A 21,201-nucleotide genomic window follows, 5' to 3' on the forward strand; every position below is an offset into this window, starting at 1 on the left:
GCTGTGGGAGGCATCAGGCTAGCCACCCCCAGGCACAAGGCCTCCCCCACTGACCAATAATGGGCTTGTCATGGAAGTGCTTATACTCTCAGGAGTGAAGCAACAAGGAAAGTGCCTGATTATCAGACCATGAGCCCAGTGAGAAGTGCAGCTGGGCTCACTTCCCTTTCTGCTCAGCTCCTGAGAATGGGGCAAGCTCCCCATAGGCAATGCCAAGGGTCTGGGCAATAGTGCCCATGGTAATCCCCTGGAACCCAACTGCTTTTGGTAAATTACGGAAATGACAATGTGGAAAGGGTGTTAAAACTCTGTGATGGTCTTGAGCATATGGAGGGAACAGTGAGGTGCTGTGAGGTGGTAAGACATAGCAGGGACCCTCCTCTGGAACATGCAGGCCTTCATGGTCATGCCCATCTTGGTCTTGGCATGAGCCTGCACAGTATCAGCCCCATTCACACAGGGTGGCCAGCAGCAGCATCCCAATGCCTGCTCTCTTTTTTACACCAGCTCAGATGGCTCAGGGGAGGGATTGTCTCAGTGGAAAGCATTCCTATTCTTGGAAGCCAAGCAAGGCAAGAAGCAAAGGAGAGTCTACTTTTCGGGCTGTTTGGGCTCATGGCCTGGGCTACCATTAGCGCAAAATGCCTGCTCGCTGCCTAAACTGAGGGCTGTGGTACATGGAAAACTAGTATCCAGACATGTGTAGAGCGTTCAGGTTGAACTGGGCTGGTCAATGGCTCTGAAGAAGTTGCTGCTGGGAGAGAGAGATAAGGGCTCATGGAGACTAATCTTTAGCTGTGGGCGCTATGCCAAGTGACAAAACACCAGGACTAGGGTTATCTATATCCAATACACACACATGCACTCCAATTGCAGTTAGCTTCTTCTTGGCCTTGCTCTAGTGGAGAGGAGTTGAACCTCTTTCAGCCCAAGGGCTGGATTCCACTTGAGAGACGCTCTTGGCGGCCACATTGCAGTGGTGGGCAGGGCTGAAGGCAAAAGGGACGGGACCAAAAACGCCAGCGTATGGAAGCTTCAAGCTCTTCCTGCCAGTGACGAAGCCTTGGGAGAGGCAGGTCAGCCTTTGAGAATGGGGAGAAAAACATGCAAAAGCTGGGAAACCACTGAACAATCAGTGGTTGGGAGAAGGGGTTGGGACCAGGGGAAGGGGACATCGCCATGGGAGGAACCCTGGAGGGTCATATTGGGGCCCCCTGTGGACTGGATTTTCCCTACAGCCTGAGGCGCTACACCCCTGCTTTAGGGAAACAAGCTCACACCCACCAACATGGCAAGGGCACTTCTTCTCAATCACTTCTGCGACAACCAACTCCTCTAGAGGACACGGCTGACCATAATAGGCTCAGGAATGGAGGGGAGGGGAGCCACATGAGGAATCTGAATGTGATCCTTTTCATTGAACAACCAGGATAAGACTGCACCAAAGTGGCCAAGCTTCTGAGCAAAAACTTGTTTTAAAAGTTGACTGAATTGCTGCATTGCTATACCAGCACACTAGAGGAAAAAAGGTACAGGGGTGGAGGCTACAATTTATAGTGGAAGGACCTCCAGAAGATAGCAGAGGGCTTGAAACACACCTTTCCTGGGATATCATTATATCATAGAATCATAGAATAGTAGGGTTGGAAGGGGCCTACAAGGCCATCGAGTCCAACCCCCTGCTCAATGCAGGAATCCAAGTCACAGCATCCATGACAAATGGCTGTCCAGCCTCGTCTTGAAGGCCTCCAGTGTGGGACAGCCCACCACCTCCCCAGGTAATTGGTTCCATTGTCGTATTGCTCTTACAGTCAGGAAGTTTTTCCTGATGTTCAGCCGGAATCTGGCTTCCTGTAACTTGAACCCATTATTCCGTGTCCTGCACTCTGGGATGATCAAGAAGAGATCCTGGCCTTCTTCTCTGTGACAACCTTTCAAGTACTTGAAGAGTGCTATCATATCTCCCCTCAGTCTTCTCTTCTCAAGGCTAAACATGCCCAGTTCTTTCAGTCTCTCTTCATAGGGCTTTGTTTCCAGTCCCCTGATCATCTTTGTTGCCCTCCTCTGAACCCTCTCCAGTTGGTCTGCATCCTTCTTTAAGTGTGGTGCCCAGAACTGGACACAGTACTCCAGATGAGGCCTAACCAGTGCTGAGTAGAGGGGAACTAGTACTTCCCAGGATTTGGAAGCGATGCTTCTATGAATGCAGCCCAAAAGAGCATTTGCCTTTTTTGCAGCCACATCACATTGTTGGCTCATATTCAGCTTGTGATCGACAACAATTCCAAGATCCTTCTCGCTTGTAGTGTGGTTGAGCCACGTATCCCCCATCTTGTAACTGTGCCTTTGGTTTCTTTTTCCTAGGTGCAGAACTTGGCATTTGTCCCTATTAAATGTCATTCTGTTGTTTTCTGCCCAGCGCTCCAGTCTATCCAGATCACTTTGAATTTTGTTTCTGTCTTCCAAAGTATTAGCTATCCCGCCCCATTTTGTGTCATCTGCAAATTTGATCAGCATTCCCTGCACCTCCTCCTCCAAGTCATTCATAAAAATGTTGAAGAGCACTGGGCCCAGGACTGAGCCCTGCGGTACCCCACTCGTTACCTCTCCCCAGCTTGAGAAGGTCCCATTGATAAGCACTCTTTGAGTCCGATTCTGTAGCCAACTGTGGATCCACCGGATCGTTGTTTCATCTAGCCCACTTCGAGCTAGTTTGCTCATCAGGATATCATGGAGCACTTTGTCGAAAGCTTTGCTGAAGTCGAGGTATATGATGTCTACAGCATTCCCACGGTCTACAAGGGAGGTGACTTGATCAAAAAATGAGATCAGATTTGTCTGGCAGGACTTGTTTTTGACAAATCCATGTTGGCTTCGAGTAATCACGGCATTGTTGTCAAGGTGCTTCCAGATGGATTGCTTTATGATCTGCTCCAGAATTTTCCCAGGGATTGATGTCAGACTGACTGGTCTGTAGTTCCCAGGTTCCTCCTTTTTACCCTTTTTGAAGATAGGGACAACGTTAGCCCTCCTCCAGTCATATCCTTCCTGCAGGTGGCACTGGGATGCAGGTAAGTTCCTGAGGTTCAGCAAGAGGAAGGAATCCTCAAAAGAGGCTGCAGGCAGGGCACCACTTCATCTAAAGCAGGGACCTGGGCAGACAGAGGGTGTGATCTGGGGAACAGGAGTCTGACTCCAGGTCCGTGGCTTTAGAGTGATATCAGCAGAATGAGAACCAACCAGTGTATGGTAGCTTCAAGCTCTTCCTGCCAGTGACAAAGCCTTGGGAGAGGCAGGTCAGCCTTTGAGAATGAGTAACCAGGACCAACTGGGCTTCTCACACAACCAAGTGATTTCAGCAAAAAGTGCCTGAATTGGGCGGCCAGGACCTGAGTGATTTCAGCAGAGTGAGACCAATGGAATACTAAGGGCTTGGAGTCCAAAAGACTGTAGTTCCAATGACGAGAATAAAACAAAAGATGGGAGAAGACTCTTGGGCGGAGTCAATATTGGTTTGGACAGCCAGACAAAAGATGGAGATGACTTGTTACTAACGCCATCAAAGGTCCTGAGAGGTCTAGCTTAGGATGGGTGGAATCCAATCAAGGCAGCGCTATGCCCAAAGTTGCAGTGCTTAAGACTGGGAAATTCCCTGTCAGTTATTATGCCCCACCTGGAGGGAATTCACTCTGTGCCTGGGATGTGCATGCTGTGCCCGAGCTAATCAAGCGGCACTTAATCTAGTGCTGCTTGATTAGACAGTGTTGCTAAGTCTAGACCTGTGAATGTGACTTAAAGCTGTTGCCCTCATGGCAGAATTGCTTGCTTAATTGTCCTGTAAAGCCTCCAAGCCTTGAGTTGCTCTGTTCTGAGCTGAGTTTCTTAAAGTGAACACACCATACTCTGCCAAATACTGAGGGGGCTGTCTGTGCGTGTGCTGTGACAGGTACCTTGCCAACACTAGCCATCCTCCAAGTGCTGGCCATTTGAATGCACCATGGCTGGGCACCATCCCGAACATGTCTGAGCCATGCCTCCCTCCATTCCCAGCCCCGCCCATTCTTTCTTGCCTGGAGACGTGTCTCAGCCCACCACATGGGCCTCCCTGTCCTGCCCCCGATTGGACACCCCTCCCAGTCTCTTTGCATTGCCCATCCTGGCAGTACTGGGAGGACAGGCTTGTTGGCCAGGCAGAAGCAGCTCCATTAGCATTCCTTGCCCAGGTTGTCCACCTCAGGCAAAGTAGCTGTTATCATTTGGAAGGCAAGGGTGGCCGTGCTGGCTGTGGGAAGATGCCGATCAGCTTGTGAGGTCACGACCACCACCGGAGCAGCTCTCGGACCATGGTCTCCCTGCCAACCTTGATGTACTGCAGAGCTATGCAGGGAAGGATTGAGGGAGGATTGAGTTCTCAGACAGGAGGGAGGATCAAAGTGGCCAGGGAGGGAAGGAGGTATCGGTCTGGGGTGTTTTGGAGGGTCTTCTTATAGGTCTCCCCAAAACCCTCAGACTATCCAACCATTCCAGATCAATTAACCATCTGTAGTTTACAGCAGCCTTGTCAATCATCTGTTAGCAAAATTATTTCATGCTTTCAGTGACAGATTAACAATCATGAGTTCCATCACTACACCACTTCATATGGGGAGGGGATTCTAGCCCCTTCAAAACACACACACCAAAGTGGCCTGGTAACAAGCACAGCTGCTGCTTGCCTCCTGAGCTGTCACATGAATGACAGGAAGGGTCTCTCCCCTCTCCTTCCATCCTTTGAGTTGTCTGGGGAGTCCTGGAGCTTATCGAGGTGATCATATCAAAGCTTGCTCCTTCCACACAAGGGACAGATTTGTAAGTCCAATTCCAAGACAATAGTGCATCCAATACAACAGTGTGATATTTAGCCCACACATTATGGATAGAGTATAAGTTATACTATTTTAGGAATATCAATATTACTGATCGTTTATGGAATGGAAATATAATTGGTCTTTGAACATCATCTTGTGGGAAAGAGGCATTGCTGGCTCCAGGTTTAAGGCAATGCACCCTCAATGGCCCCCCTTCCTTAGTGAGTCTACTTTCTTGCCATCATTGTCACCAGCTACTATTGCTCCTCATCCTCCTTTTCATCACTGCAACCACTTATTTGCTTGGCAAGCAGAGAGCCAGTGAGCAAGTTAGCAGTGGCATGTACTGCTCTTCCTTCTCACCACCTCCACTATCTGGGCCAGAGCAAGAGGCAGGTGAACAAGCAACTTGCAGTGGTGAAGAGGAGGAGCAACTCCAGGGGGCTTTTGTCAGTGGGCCCCTGCTGGGGTGTGGGCCCTTGGCAGGTGCCCAACCATACTAACCGTTGTCGCCAGCCCTTTAAAGTGGCATACAACTACATGGATGACAACAGCAATTACGATGAGCACGTAGCTTTGATGCTTGGTGGTAATTGTACTGGTGCTGCTGTGCCTTCCCCCTTCTAAAAAGCAGTGCCGAATTTCTGGATGATGAGTAGAGCAACAAGGCTGTCATTTCAGGATACATTTATTTACCATTGTGATCTGGTGTCCTGCTTTGTCAACATTCTGAAGGTGAACATACATGTATAAGCCAGACGGAGGAGCATTGTTCACTCATCATCTATGGAATGAAAAGCTTTTGTGTATCTCAGCACTTTGCAGGGGCTTTTTTTCATAGGTTTTGCAGTTGATTGCTATATGCTGAGCAGTGCTGAAGATACAGGAGCACCATAGAATGATGCACTTTGAAGAATATCAAGTCAACCAAGCATCATCAAAATGGGGAGGAAGAGAGCTTTTCATTTTCCACAGTGCTTTATACCTACATTTAGAGAGCAACCCTAAGCACATTTGCCTTAGAACAGTGGAGGGGCAACCTCTGACCTGTGGGCCTAATCCAGCCCATGAAGTTGCCCAATCCAGCCAGTGGAGGGTTGGGCACCCTCTGCAGGCCCCTTCCCTGCCCCCAAGCCCCACCCCCTGTCCTGAGGAGAGGAATCCCCATGTTATCCCTGATTTCTGCTTGGAGATAACAAAGGGATTTCCCCTCTGTGCGGCTCACCCTCCAGTGGGAGACTGGAGATAATATGGGGACTCCCTTGCACTTTGTTGGGGCTTACCAGACCAGGTCCTAAAAGCCCTGGATGAGTCCCTTCCTGCACCACTCATGCCCTGATTGGGACACAAGTGGAACAGGAAGAAGGCGCCTGATTCAGCTGGGGTTTGTGGGACCCAGTTCTGCAAGCTCTGGCCAACTTGCTTTCTCCATGCAGAGAGAGGCAGGGCTTGGGTGCACACCCCAGCCCCATTGAAGTTATCCAGCCTACCAGCTTGGTCTGGTGAGGGGAGGCAATCCGGCAAGCCCCCGGACCAAAATAGGGTGTTTGCACCTGCTTTAGACTTTAGACAATCTACTGAAGTGAAAGAGACTATTCTCTTATAAGTGAGCTTTGGTTTGCAACTTCAGGAAAATGATACAGAGGGGAATGCCATTGCATTTGATCATACTCTTGAATTAGTATGTTACATTTTGCTTCTGCAGAAGTTGACGGGATCTTGCTCTGTCCCTTGCACTTAGAAAGAAGCACTTTTGCTGCTAGCACAGGGAAGAGGCAGAGACACAGAAGCTTCAGTTAGCCTGCATAAGCTGGGGTGGAGCACCTAACATCCTGGCATTCAGGTCTTTTCCCCCACAAAATACCTGAAAAGAAAAAAGAAAAAAAATGCTAGAAGCCAATGGCAGGCAGATCCTGGGCACTTTAACAGCCCAATACTGCCCTCCCGGTTGAATCTGGTGCGTATTGACAATTGGTAGTGCTGGTTTACCCCTTCATGGATCACTGCCTTGTTGTGGCAAAGGGGCTTGTGTAACTCAGTGAAGCCATAAGCTATGCCGTGCAGGGCCACCCAAGACAGGGCAACAATATGCAGCCTTGTCATACTCCTTTCCCAGTTTTGAACCAATCGGTTGTTCCATGTCCAGTTCTTACTGTTGCTTCTTGACCCTCGTACAGGTTTCTCAGGAGACAGGTAAGGTGGTCTGGTACTCCCATCTCTTTAAGAATTTGCCACAGTTTGTTGTGATCTACACAATCAAAGGCTTTAGGGTAGTCAATGAAGCAGAAATAGACGTTTTTCTGGAATTCTCTTGCTTTCTCCATGATGCAGCGAATGTTGGAGATTTGATCTCTAGTTCCTCTGCTTCTTCGGAACCCAGCTTGTAGTTCTGGTAGTTCTCGGTTCACATACCGCTGAAGCCTAGCTTGTAGGATTTTGAGCATAACCTTGCTGGCATGTGAAATGAGCGCAATTGTACGGTAGTTTGAACACTCTTTGGCATTGCCCTTCTTTGGAATTGGAATGTAAACTGACCTTTTCCATTCTTGTGGCCACTGTTGAGTGTTCCAAATTTGTTGGCATATTGAGTGCAGCACTTTAACAGCATCATCTTTTAGGATCTTAAATAGCTCATCTGGAATACTGTCATCTCCGCTAGCTTTGTTGTTAATAATGCTTCCTAAGGCCCACTTGACTTCACTGTCTAGGATGTCCGGCTCAAGTTCAGTGACCACACTATCATGGCTATCAGAGACATTCAGATCTTTCCTGTATAGTTCTTCTGTGTATTCTTTCCACCTCTTCTTAATCTCATCTGCTGCTGTTAGGTCCCTGCCTTCTTTGTCCTTTATCATGCCCGTCTTTGCACAAAACATTCCCTTGAGATCTCCGGTTTTCTTGAAGAGATCTCTAGTCTTTCCCATTCTATTGTTTTCTTCGATTTCTTTGCATTGTTCATTTAAGAAGGCCTTCTTGTCTCTCCTTGCTATTCTCTGGAAATCTGCATTCAGTTGGGTATATCTTCCCCTTTCTTCCTTGCTTTTCGCTTCCCTTCTTTCTTCAGCTACTTGTAAAGCCTCATCACACAGCCACTTGGCTTTCTTGCATTTCTTTTTCTTTGGGATGGATTGAGTTGCTGCCTCCTGAACAATGTTACGGACCTCTGTCCATAGTTCCTCAGGCACTCTGTCTATCAGATCTAATCCCTTAAATCTATTCCTCACCTCCACTGTATATTCATAAGGGATTTAGGTCATACCTGAATGGTTTAGTGGTTTTCCCTACGTTCTTCAATTTAAGTCGGAATTTTGCAAGAAGCTCATAATCTGAGTTACAGTCAGCTCCAGGTCTTGTTTTGACTGACTATATAGAGCTTCTCCATCTTTGGCTGCAAAGTACATAATCAATGTGATTTTGATATTGACCATCTAGTGATGTCCATGTGTAGAGTCGCCTCTTGTGCTGTTGGAAAAGAGTGTTTTTGCTATGATCAGAGTGTTCTCTTGGCAAAACTCTATTAGCCTTTGTCCTGCTTCATTTTGTACACCAAGGCCATGCTTGCCTGTTATCTCCTACTTTAGCATTCCAATCCCCTATGATGAAGAGGACATCTTTTTTTGGTGTTAGTTCTAGAAGGTGTTGTAGGTCTTCATAGAACCGATCAACCTCAGCTTCTTCGGCCTCAGTGGCTTAGTTAGTGTCTAATTCATAGACTTGAATTACTGTGATGCTGAATGGTTTGCCTTGGATTCGTACTGAGATCATTCTATCATTTTTGAGATTGTACCCCAGGAATGCTTATCCCACCCTTTTGTTGACTATGAGTGCTACTCCATTTCTTCTAAGGGATTCTTGCCCACAGTAGTAGATATAATGGTCACCTGAATTAAAATTGCCCATGCCTGTCCATTTTAGTTCACTGATTCCCAAGATGTCGATGTTCAATCCTGCCATCTCATGTTTGACCACCTCCAGCTTACCTTGATTCATTGATCTGACATTCCAGGTTCCTAAACAATATTGTTCTTTACAGCATCGGACTTTCTTTTCACCACCAGACACATCCACAGCTGAGTGTCCTTTCGGCTTTGGCCCAGCCGCTTCACTGTTTCTGGCGCTACTTGGAAATACCCTCTGCTCTTCCCCAGTAGTATATTGGACACCTTCCGACCTGAGGGGCTCATCTTCCGGCGTCATCTCTTTTAGCCTTGTGATACATTCCATGGGGTTCTCTTGGCAAGAATACTGGAGTGGGTTGCCATTTCCTTCTCCAGTGGACCACATTTTGTCAGAACTCTCTGCCATGACCTGTCCGTCTTGGGTGGCCCTGCATGGCATAGCTTATGGCTTCACTGTGTTACGCAAGCCCCTTCGCCACAACAAGGCAGTGATCCATGAAGGGGGATTAGGAAGCTATACTTCTATTAATGCAGCCCAAAATAGCATTTGCCTTTTTTTGCAGCCACATCACATTTATGGCTCATATTCCGCTTATGATTTACAACAATTCCAAGATCCTTCTCGCTTGTAGTATTGTTGAGCCAAGTATCGCCCATCTTGTAACTGTGCATTAGGTTTCTTTTTCCTAGACATTTATCCCTGTTCAATTTCATTCTGTCATTTTCTGCCCAGCAGCCTATCAAGATCTCTTTGAATTTTTTTTCTGTCTTCCAGGGTATTATCTATCCCGCCCAATTTTGTGTCATTTGCAGATTTGATCAGCATTCCCTGCACCTCCTCCTCCAAGTCATTAATAAAAATGTTGGAGAGCACTGGGCCCAGGACTGAGCCCTGCGGTACCACGCTCATTACCCCTCCCCAGTTTGAGAAGATCCCATTGAGAAGCACTCTTTGAGTCCCCTTCTGTAGCCAACTGTGGATCCACCGGATCGTTGTTTCATCTAACCCACTTTGAGCTAGTCCGCTAATCAGGATATCATGGGGCACTTTATCAAAAGCTTTCCTGAAATCGAGGTATATTTTGTCCACAGCATTCCCACAGTCCACAAAGGAGGTTACCTGATCCAAAAATGAGATCGGATTCATCTGGCAGGATTTGTTCTTGACAAATCCATGTTGGCTTCGAGTAATCACTGCATTGTTTTCAAGGTGCTTACAGATGGATTGCTTTATCATCTGCTCCAGAATTTTCCCAGGGATTGATGTCAGACTGACTGGTCTGTAGTTCCCAGGTTCCTCCTTTTTACCTTTTTTTAAGATAGGGACAACATTAGCCCTCCTCCAGTCATCTGGCACTTCCCCCATCCTCCATGATTTCTCAAAGAAAACAGACAGTGGTTCTGAGAGTTCTTCTGCCAGTTTCTTTATTACTCTAGGCCACAGTTCATCTGGCCTGGAGATCTGAACTCATTCAAAGTAATTAGGTGTTCCTTGACCATCTGCCTATCCATCTCAAGCTGCAATCCTGCCCCTTCAGCCTGTACTTTGCCTTTGCCAGGGGGGTCATAGACCCTCTTTTGGGAGAAGACTGAGCCGAAGGAGGAATTGAGCACTTCTGCCTTTTCTTTGTCATCTGTTATCATTTTGCCATCCTTATTTAACAGGTGAACCACCATTTCTTTCCTCTGTCTTTTACTATGCACGTAGCTGAAGAAAGCCTTTTCGTAGCATTTAGCTTCCTTCGCTAACTTTGGCTCACTCTCAGCTTTAGCCTTCCTAATGCCACCCCTACAGTTCTGTGCTAGCTGCCTGTACTCTTCCTTTGTAGCTTGGCCTTCCTTCCACTTCCTATATGTGTCTTTTTGTTTTCAGGTCTTCTCTAAGCTTTTTGTGAAGCCACATTGGCTTCTTCTGTTGTCCTCCGCCTTTTTTTCTTGTTGGAATTGTTTGTAATTGTTTTTAGAATTTCCTTTTTAAAAGAACTCCTACCTATCTTGGACTCCTTTTCTCGTTAGAGTTGCTTGCCATGGGACCTTACTTATCATTGTTCTGAGTTTATTAAAATTGACTTTCCTAAAATCCAGGGTATGTGTTTGGCTACACTTGGCTTTTGCTTCCTTTAGACCCAAGAACTCAAGTATAACATGGTCACTTTCCCCCCAGAGTTCCTGTAACTTTACCCACTAAGTCATCTCTGTTGGTTAGGATCAAGTCAAGAATAGCCGATCCTCTAGCTCCTTCCTCCACTTTCTATAGGAGGAAGTTATCAGCAACAAAAGTCAGGAATTTCTTGGAGGGGCCATGTTTTGCAGAATTTATCTCCCAACAAATATTGGGGAAACTGAAGTCCCCCATTACTACTACATCATGCTTCCTTGAGACATTGGCAATTTGCTTTTCAAAAGTTTCATCCTTCTGTTCTCCTTGAGTGGGTGGCCATTAGTAGACTCCGACCACCATGTTCCTTTCATTCTTTGCTCCATTTATTTTAACCCAGATGCTCTCGATGGGACTGCCATGCTCCTCCTCCTGTATTTCTGTGCAGAGATATGTATTTTTAATATATAGTGCAACTCCACCTCCCTTTCTGTTCCTTCTGTTCTTTTTGAAGTTATATCCTTCAATTGCTGTATTCATCCCACCAAGTTTCAGTACACCTATCAAGTCATAATTTCCCTCCCATATTAAAAGTTCAAGTTCGTTCTGTTTGTTTCCCATACTCTGGGCATTAGTATACATAGACATCGAAGACCATGTGCTTTAGAGTCTGGCTTTCTTCCTACATGTTTTTGAAGATTATTATTGGGCGCTATTAGAGCTTTTCTCTCCGTTGTGGTGCAGGGGCCTTTGTCCATGGTTACCCCCAACTTTACGTCTTCCTCCCCTGTAGGATTTAGTTTAAAGCCCTCCTGATGAAGTCCTTCATGCTCCATTGTCTTCCCACACACAGGCGTGTGTGCGTGTGTGTGCGCGCACGCGCATGCACATACATGTGCATACTTAATGGGCTGGAATAGTAATTATTACTATTACAAATATCTTAAATTCCTTGCTTAAGATGACCAGTGATTGCAGCAAGGCCTAAGACAATGAACCACAGTTGAATTTTAAAAAGCAATGAAACATCATTCTGTTTATTAATGGAAGATACTTTTCTTTTAATGCTCTCGCTCTGTCTGTTTAGCATTGGAAGAGTCTTGTACATAGAGGTCCAAGCCAGTTTTGGAGTATTAAAATGCTCATACTCTTCTAACCAAGTGCTGAATACAGAGATGTTTTTACTTCTGCCTGGGAAAGTTTCCCCTCATTACACTCCTGACAGAATAGGCATAGACAGCATTAGGGATGGTGGTTTAAACTCCAGCCCCCTAAGGAATGTTCTGTGCAGAGCAGAAAGAGGCTCACAAGCATTTTCCATTGAATACACTGAGGGTCACAAGCAAATCTGGCTGTAGGAAGGAAGAGAACACCAAGCCTTCATTCCCTTGGTCCCATCCCCCAGTTGCGTTCCTTCTGAATTATCAGCTTTTGTCCATTATGCCCTTTCCCAGGAATACAGGAAGAATGGCGATTAAGAAGAACACATTCTGAACAGCTTTTCTAACAAAGCGCTTACAAGGTCCATTTATTTAACCTTTCCACAACAGCTTGACCTTGTCAAAAAGAACAAATCATGTTCAGATCATGTCTGATGAGAGTGGAGGCAGGGGGAGGGGAGGGCAGAGATAAGCTCTTCACGTGCAGTCACAACTTGATAAAGAAGGGCTCTAGTTCATAGGTATTACCTCTTCCAAGTCCATTTGAATTCTGCAGAATATACAATGGGTATAACACTGGGAATTTCTCCTGTTTAGGCACAACTGAAATGAAGAGGAGCTGCGTACAACTCATTAAAATGAAGATTTCAACGCAGTCTCTGCAGGAGAACCTCCCACTGGATGGTGCACAAGATTACACCGTCTTGGATCCACAGCTACATTGCAGAGAGCAAAGCACTGCCAGTGACACAGAAGAAGCCTGTTCATTTCTTCAATATTCCAGAGTTCCAGAGAGTTTTCCTAAGATCTCCTTTTATTACTTGGCATCACAGCCATTGGCAGGCTGACTTATAGAAGACTGGATATTTCCTTAACACTTACAAGCATACTGGGGGAATAAACAGGAAAAAGCAGAAACTCAGATCCCATTACAATCCACATTGCAACTTAAAAAGGAAGGATGTGTTTTTTGCAACACAGGAAGCCCCCTAACTATAAATGAGGGGAACGTATGAGCGAAACTATCATTGTATGTTACCTCTAAGATTACATTCATCATTATCAAAGGTAATCTAAACTATTATTGGGGAATATACAAATGTGGACTAGAAATGGATTGAACTTTGACCATGAGGTGGAAATTTAACACTATGAAGTAATTCCCCCCGCAACACCTGCCCAAATGACAGGAGGGCAACTGCCTGGTACTTCCATTTTTTCCAGAGTGGTTCATCAGTTTCATGTTAATAGACAATTGAATGATTTTGAAATTGTTCTAGTACATTCCAAATGCTGCTTTGATCATTTCAATGAACAGCTGAACTATAAATGTCTTAAAAATATAAATGAACAGTAAAATTGAAGTCAGCAGAAAGTCTTGTACTGAAGGTCGCAGGGGTAAGCAACTTTGGAGGGTCCAGGGGGCAATTTCTGCACACACATACAAAATTTCAGTAGCAAGTCAGCAGTGAGAAAAAAAGCCAAATTGTTGCTTTAAAACAAGGTGTGTGAGGAGTGCGTACCTTGTTTAAATGCAAAATCACACTCATGGAAGCCCTGGAGTCTTGCTTTAAAACAAATTGCGCTCCTTGTGTGCATTGTTTTAAATAAAAAATGCACCCTTTCACCACCGAAATATAGGAGCAATTCAGCAGCATGGAGGCAATGGGGCGGGGGGGCACAAAGAAGGTTGGAGGGGAACATGTGGTCCATTCTCTGTCTATAGCATTTCATTTTTGAATGAACAAGAAGAGAAAAAACTGAACATATGGAGTTGCCATTATCACCAGAGCACTTCAGTGTAAATATAATAGTATTTCCAAATGAAGTACATTATTTTATTTCTACTCATCTATGTGAACATCATTATCATAATTGGCATTTGATCCTGGAAAGTTTAAGTCACAGAGCAACCCAACACTCCAATTATGCCAGGGGCAGAGATATACTGCTGCTCTTGCGGCACAATGTCCATCATACCCTACACCCACCTAGCCTAGAACAGAAAAACACACAGCTCTGAAAAGCATGGCATGGAGTGACAGGGACAGCCACACCTCAGTGTCTATAGCAATATGACTGCTCCTACCAATCACAGGACAGTGTGGTGATGTCATAGAAATGACATGGTGATGCCCCATGTCAGCCAGGCAGAGGGCCATGTGTCCTCTCCGCACACCTCCTCCATGGGAGCAATTTGAGTGCCGTGTTATACGGTCTCACGTTCCTCCCCTTTGTGTGTTGTGATCAAAAATGGTACTTGTGTATGGTATAAGAGTAACTGAACCTCTGTGTGCCGGGATGCTTCAGGCTGTTGACCTATGAATGGCTTGCTTTTCTGCCACGTGTATCCATTTTTGTTTGCACTTGTTTTATCACAGTTCACTTGCACAGCCCATGATCATCCACATGTGCAAGACTAGTCTCAGGATCAAGACAACAACAATGGCCATGGCTAAGATATTCCATACCAAAGGAAACCCCAATTCTGCTACTTTGCACATATTATAGCTTAAAACTGGAAGAATAACTGATTCAGGTTATGTGCCTGGAACAAGGAGCTTGTAGCAGTCACTGTTTGCAGGCAGCCTGTGGCTCCCAGTGTGCTGGCATGTGCCCACTAAATGCATGCTAGTGCCACCAGGACATTTTAACACATAGTTGCAGCTGCCTGAAAAGCTGCATACTTCAGCCGCTACGGTTTGCATGTCTGGATCAGTCACAACACTGCAGGCTCCATCCGTTACTTCAGCAAGATGCCTTCCCCTTTGCATATTTGTGCTCAATCAAAACCTTGAGCAATATCATATTATGTGTGGTTGCTCATGCAGAACTATGCCTAAAGTAAAACCTATTGCAATGTATAATGGATTGAATGGATGCATTCACCCCATTATGCAAGTTTTAATGGAAAGTACTTTCTCATTGTTCATTATTGATTAAGACAATTTGAGTACTAATCAAAGCTGCTAAAATAGTAAAATCATATCTCCTGTTTGAAGAATGAGAAAAATAATGCAAAAGGAATATCTGACTTACTATTAAGGCTTCTTCTCCTCATTGGATGGAGAGTATCCTGATACTGGTTACTCCTCCCAGTTGCTCCACCAGCAGGACCATGCCAATCACTGCAGTCTTTTATCTTTCTATGGAAGAAGTCCCCTCCCCACCCAGTTCAGAAGGTAATAAAGCAGGAACAAACAAGGCCCAGTTTAAAAATAAATCAATGCTGAACTATAGTTTAACAGAGAAAGAGGAAGGAGAGGATAGGACAGAAAGTCATCTCCAGGACTTGAGATATTCTAAACTGGATGCCCTGGAAACCATTACCATCGTCCCATAACCGTGATAGCATCAGAAACTCCTGAAACAGAAAAGAGCCCTGGGTGGGGGAGGATCCCCCCTAGCACAGTGCACTTCCCATTATTTCAGGAGAAAGCAATCCAATAAATTGTTAAAGTTAATTTAGATTTTAAAAGAGAACTGAACACTATTATAATGCACTTAGCCTGAAAGATGATGCTCCTTGCTCACACACCTCTGTGCTTTAGCCAGGTCAGAAAAGCATCTGGAGGGCCCGCTGGGAAGAATTGGACTATGTGCAACAAACAGCTTGCTTCTACAAGATCCATCCAGTCTAGGAGTCAGAATCTGTCTTCTGTCACGTAATTAGAACAGCAAAGGGAGAGACAAGTTCATGCTGTGCAAAATATGTCTAAACACACAAAAATAATAAGTATGGGAAACTCCAATAGCCTGTCATGGGCAGTAATTTATATGGAAAGTAAGTAGGGGGAGGGGATATTTGAATTATGTTGCTTTGCACTTCACTCCCAGTGTAGTGAAGTGGAAAGAGCATGCTAGATTCTGCACATAGTGCATCAGCTAGAATGATATACCCTCCAGCATTTCACTGTTGGAAATAGAGACACTTTCATGAACATGCACGTGTGCGACCTACACAACCTAGATTACAAGCAGAATGTAGGAAACAAAAAGGTGCACAAGTAACTTGAAACAACTAAAGCTACAGATGTCCCAGATCATAGTATAATGCACATGTATGCAGCAATCCGGGGCCAGCATCATGGTGGGGCACCTGTTGAAGGCCCACATCTGAGCAGGGGCACAGTGACAAGAGCCCTTTGGAGTTGCTCCTCCTCTTCACCATAGCAACCTGCTCATTCACCTGCCTCTCACTCTGCCCCAGACAACAATGGTGGTGAGAAGGAGGAGAAGTAGATGCTACTACCTAAAAACATAAGAAGAGCCCTACTGGATCAGACCATCTAGTCCAGCATTCCGTTCACACAGTGGCCAACCAGCTGTCGACCAGGAACCCACAAGCAGGACATGAGCGCAATGGCACCCTCCCACCCATGTTCCCCAGCAACTGGTGTACATAGGTTCATTACCTCTGGTACTGGAGGTAGCACATAGCCATCAAGACTAGTAGCCATTGATAGCCTTTTCCTCCAGGAATTTGTCCAGCCCCCTTTTAAAGCCATCCAAATCAGTAGCCATCACTATATCTTCTGGTAATGAATTCCATAATTTAACTATGCACTATGTAAAGAAGTAAAGGGGCTGCGGTGGCTTAGTGGTTAAGATGCTGAACTGCAGACTGGAATGTCGGCAGGTCAGCAGTTCGAGACCTGAGTGCTGCGAGACGGAGTGAGCTCCCGTCTTCAGTCCCAGCTTCTGCCAACCTAGCAGTTCGAAAGCAAGAAATTGCAAGTAGATAAATAGGTACCGCCTCGGCGGGAAAGGTAACAGCGTTCCGTGCACCTCGGTGTTCAGTCATGCCGGCCACGTGACCACGGAAGCGTCTTTAGACAGCGCTGGCTCTTCGGCTTAGAAACGGGGATGAGCACTGCACCCTAGAGTCGGACACGACTGGTTGGGGACACCTTTACCTTTACCTTTTTATGTAAAGAAGTACCTACTTGCTCTTGGCTCTCTGCCTGTCAAGCAAACAAGCAGTAGCAAATCTAAGACAGAGGACGTGGAGCAAATAGCTCACAGAGGCATGGGGCCTATTGAGGAAGTTTTGCCCAGGGGCCCTCTAAAACCTGGAGCTGGCACTGCAGTAGTCCATGCTAAACATTCTCCTAGACTGTGAGGCAACTCAGTCTCAGGTACTCCTCAGTTGTTTAGCACCCTCTGCAATCTATTTCAATCCAGCCCTTATCCATGCATTTTGAAACAGCTTTCATGCACAACAATCCAGTTTAACACAGCACAAACACATTTTATGGCGAAAGAAGAAACCCACAGAACAAGGCAAGCAAGTACGCAGGCGACAACATATCCCCATTGTTCTTTACACTGCACTCACTCACCAACTCAGAGCAGCAAGGCTTAGCTAGCTAGCAAGCAAGCAAGAAACAATGCCATGGGGAATTGGAAAGCAGGCCTAGATGTCTTCATCACAGAAAAGCAGGCAGGCAGGCAAGCGAGCAAGAGAGGCAGTCAGAAGCAACTACAGTGGCACTACCTCCTCTTCACTCAGCTTGCCCTGAGGCTGCTCTGTAGGTGTGATACACACCTACAGAGCAGCTACACCCACAGGAGCCTTAATTGGTGGCTCAGCCTCAATCAAGCCAACACAGCTAGCAGTGATTTATCTGCATGATCTCTCCACTGCCCATTCTCTCCAACCCTCCTGTGTAAGTTGCTGCTTCTGGGAGATGCCAAACCTTCCTCCTGTTTTTTCTAACACTTCCTGCCCCTCCATTAAAACTTCCCCCATATCTTTACATGGGAAAAGGTGGATTCCATGCATGCATGCTGTGGGCCTATGCAAAATTGACAAAGTGAGGGTTAGTAAACACCCACTATAACTCAGCAGTGGCAGCCAGCAATGCCGTGCACTGCCACCAAGAAACCAAGGATGGATGCGTCGGGGTGGGGGAATAATTCCTTTAAAAAACTTTTTTTTGTTTCTGAGGGGTTCAGTGGGCACTGCCCCCACACTCTGATTAGCACCTCCACTGCCACCAAGCCAGGTCACAAGAGCAGCTTCACTGACTGGAATGGGGCTGCTGAAAGAGTGTTTGTTGGTACAACACACACAAAAACAACACAAATGTGTGTTGGCAACATGGAAGACAGGCGCTTTCTGAAGCACATGTAAAGCAGGTGCTTCTTTTTTGCTACTTCTCTGGCCAGATTTAATCCTTTCAGTACAGGGTTAGGATGATTTGCATGACAGATCTCACCACCACCACCCCGCTAGGAATCTGAGTATCTGCCTTCATTCAGAGTGTTAAAAAAGGGATTTCTGCAAGAGAAAAATGTACCGAGGATTGTCAGCACACAGCCAAGGCAAGGGTTATTTGGGGCACTTGGAGAATATGGAGTTCATCTAATACAATGCTAATATAAGGACTAACATTTTTCTGTACATTCGCTCTGAGGTAATTAGCATCACAAAAAAAAGTACATGTCATCAGCTTCCAACGTTTAGGACCTGTCCTGAGATTATGTTTAATTCTGCACCCACACAATTCCAGTCTTGTAATTTTACAGAGTAGAGTCACCTCACTTCATTTGTTTAATGCACATACATTCACATACATGTTGAGGTTGGCTTAGGACAGGGTAATTTTCCTTTCTTTTTAAAAAGAAAAATCTAACCCAAGAGATAGAATATTTACAGTTAGAATGGAATATATTACTCTCACTGAGCACTTTTCTACACAAGGCTGCTAATCTGTCATATCTACTTTTGGTTTCATTGCAAAATTGAGATCCAAGCATTACACAAGACCATTTCCTTTCCTGCTTTTCTGCTATATAACCTCTAGGCAGCACTGTGGTATAGCAGAATAGCACAAATACACAAATGAAGAAAACAGTTTTGTTTGCTTTCACAATTAAATGCCACATTTTTCCTGCTCTAAAAAAACTCCCCAAAAATGCAGAAGCGAAACTGGAGGGTCACAATGTCATCTAAAGAACCCATAAATAACCATGATTAGGAAATTACAACCACACGATATATACCTCATGTAGAAAAGCCCTGACTTGTGAACAGTACTTATTCTTGGTCCATCATTTTCTGTTTAGTTTGATTTGCAAATGAACAATGGGAATAAGTGTCAACTTCCTTATGCAGGCCTCTGTGTGAATTAATGAGCTAAATCAGGTGTTTCTTAGTTTAAAAAAAATCTTTTCAGCTATCTATTGTAATTTATTTAGAAACAAGTTCTTATCAATACAGTTATCTGGGGAGAAGGCACTGTTGTAAAATTAGAATGCTGATTGGAAAATATTTGAAGACTAGATTCTTTGGTTCAGTATAAGCCCCCTGGAAAGATACTTTGATCACAAATTCATGTAAGTATAACCATAGCCAACAGTGTAAATTGCAGCCTGACCCTATGCATTATTGGTCAGAATTTAAATTCCAACTTGTTCAGTGTGACCTACTTCCAAGTAAGTGTGCATAGGGTTGCAGTCTTACAGCCCTTCACTTCAAAGAAAGATTTTGCAAGACTGAGTGAGGACTTCCCCCTGGACATTTATACCTATGCATGTTTGTATCCTGATTCCCATCTGTGTCTGTAAACACTCACTCATATAAAGTCTCCAGTTCTTATTTGTCTGGGCAGGCAGTGATGACTGGGTGACCCACCATTTCCACAGATGGCAAAATTGGTCACAGATGGATTGTAGATGGTGACATTAAATGCATGCCTTAGGTTCCACACAGCTTCAGGCTAGTCCTGGCATTTTATGTATTAATGGTGGTTCAACATCACTATAGAAGTGGTACTGAATTTGATTCAGACTGCAAAATTAAGAGAATAAGCAGTGAACCACGGAATGCCAAACTATGCATTCAACATATAGTTTGGCCCTAAGAAAACAATAGGGGGTGGGGTGGGAACATGGACTTGAAGAAGAGATTGGGGCTCTGCGTGTTGATAAAGACATTTGCGGTGGTGCAGATATGGACCAAAAAGATATGGGATTGCTAGTTCTTGATTCTAGATCCTGAAAGGGGAATTCTACCAGCTGTGGAATAGGCAAGTCTAAGTGGGTAATAAAGAGCCAAAATGCAATTCCAGTTGATGGGGCTGAATTTCACCTACTGATGTTTAACTAACTAGCCAATTCTTTAGCTGCACTCTTCAAACCAACATCTAATATCAGCTGTTAAGTGCAGATAGAAAATATTATGTGGATATTTATCAAATATTTTAGCAGTCAAAGAATGTCTGGAGAATATCCAGCATTACCTTTGAAGATAAAATTTGTTCTAATTAAAACTGAACGTCTTTCACTTTTGACCTATAAGAGAAAAGTTACTTTATCAACAATAAAAATGTCACTAAGTGTTCTTATTACACTTCCTAAAGTATATAATGACTACAGAGGCTTCTCTAGTTTCACAGACCCCAGCATCACTTCTTTTTTTCCACTCTCTCTGCAATTGAGGTGCATTAGACATGTCAGTTTGAAATACTTGGCAAGCTGATCTAAATTGAAACTGTCCTCAGTGAGTAATGCTTTGAAATGGCAGAGAGGCCAGAGGCAACAAAAAGTGTAAAAGAGCATTGCCAGGAGGAGGGTGGGGGGAAGAGAAGAGCCCACTTCAACCATTTTTTGCTCAATAAATTCCTCTCCCCGCACCCCCTGCTGCCCCATTGTGCCTGTGTCATTTCCTCAAGGCTGAATTTCTGTTGTGGGAATATCTTATTTTCCCAGCGCTCAAAGAACAAATGTTATAGTTATAGTTATTCCATCCTTACGGAATGCCTTTCCATGGAAGGTGTGCCCCCCCCCCAGATTGTTTTAAAGCATTTTGTTGAAGCTTTAAGCACACCTAGATGTTCCAGTCTGCTTTTAACTGAATGATGGTGCTGATCTATATTTTGCAAGGTGTAGTTTTAACTGTTGCTGCTTTTTAAGGTTTTTAGTTGGTTTGTAATGAAATTGAATGTTTTTATGCTGCCACTTTAGTTAATTTTATGTTATATTTTACTGTTATATGATTTTGTGAATCACTTTGAGAGTGCTTCTTGTTCTGAAAAATGGTATAAAATATAAAGAAAGAAAGTTCCTTGGGACAGCCCTGACATTTGTAACTGTTAACCAATTTAAATCTCAACAATAATACTAAATAAATAAAACACAACTTCCTGCCCATGCCACATACCCGCCATGTTTTGGAGCTCATGCAATTTCCT

The 21,201-nt window shown here is 44.8% G+C and overlaps 1 long non-coding RNA gene across 2 annotated transcripts in view; it reads right to left on the reverse strand.

The window, feature by feature from the left end:
* LOC146344342 (uncharacterized) overlaps nucleotides 1-21,201 on the reverse strand; it is a 34,992-nt gene that overhangs the window by 9,060 nt on the left and 4,731 nt on the right. The window contains exons 1-2 of one of the 2 annotated variants that reach the window (XR_014792609.1): nucleotides 17,347-17,714; nucleotides 15,543-15,662 (exon numbers count right to left, since the gene is read on the reverse strand). This is a non-coding gene — a long non-coding RNA (uncharacterized LOC146344342). Of the gene's footprint in view, nucleotides 1-15,542; nucleotides 15,663-17,346; nucleotides 17,715-21,201 lie in introns of those variants that run through there. The other variant, XR_014792610.1, reaches the window with a different exon arrangement.

Source organism: Heloderma suspectum, chromosome 5 (assembly GCF_057233095.1).
Source record: "Heloderma suspectum isolate Gila_16-S chromosome 5, 16-S_ref, whole genome shotgun sequence".
NCBI classification, from domain to species: Eukaryota; Metazoa; Chordata; class Lepidosauria; order Squamata; family Helodermatidae; genus Heloderma; species Heloderma suspectum.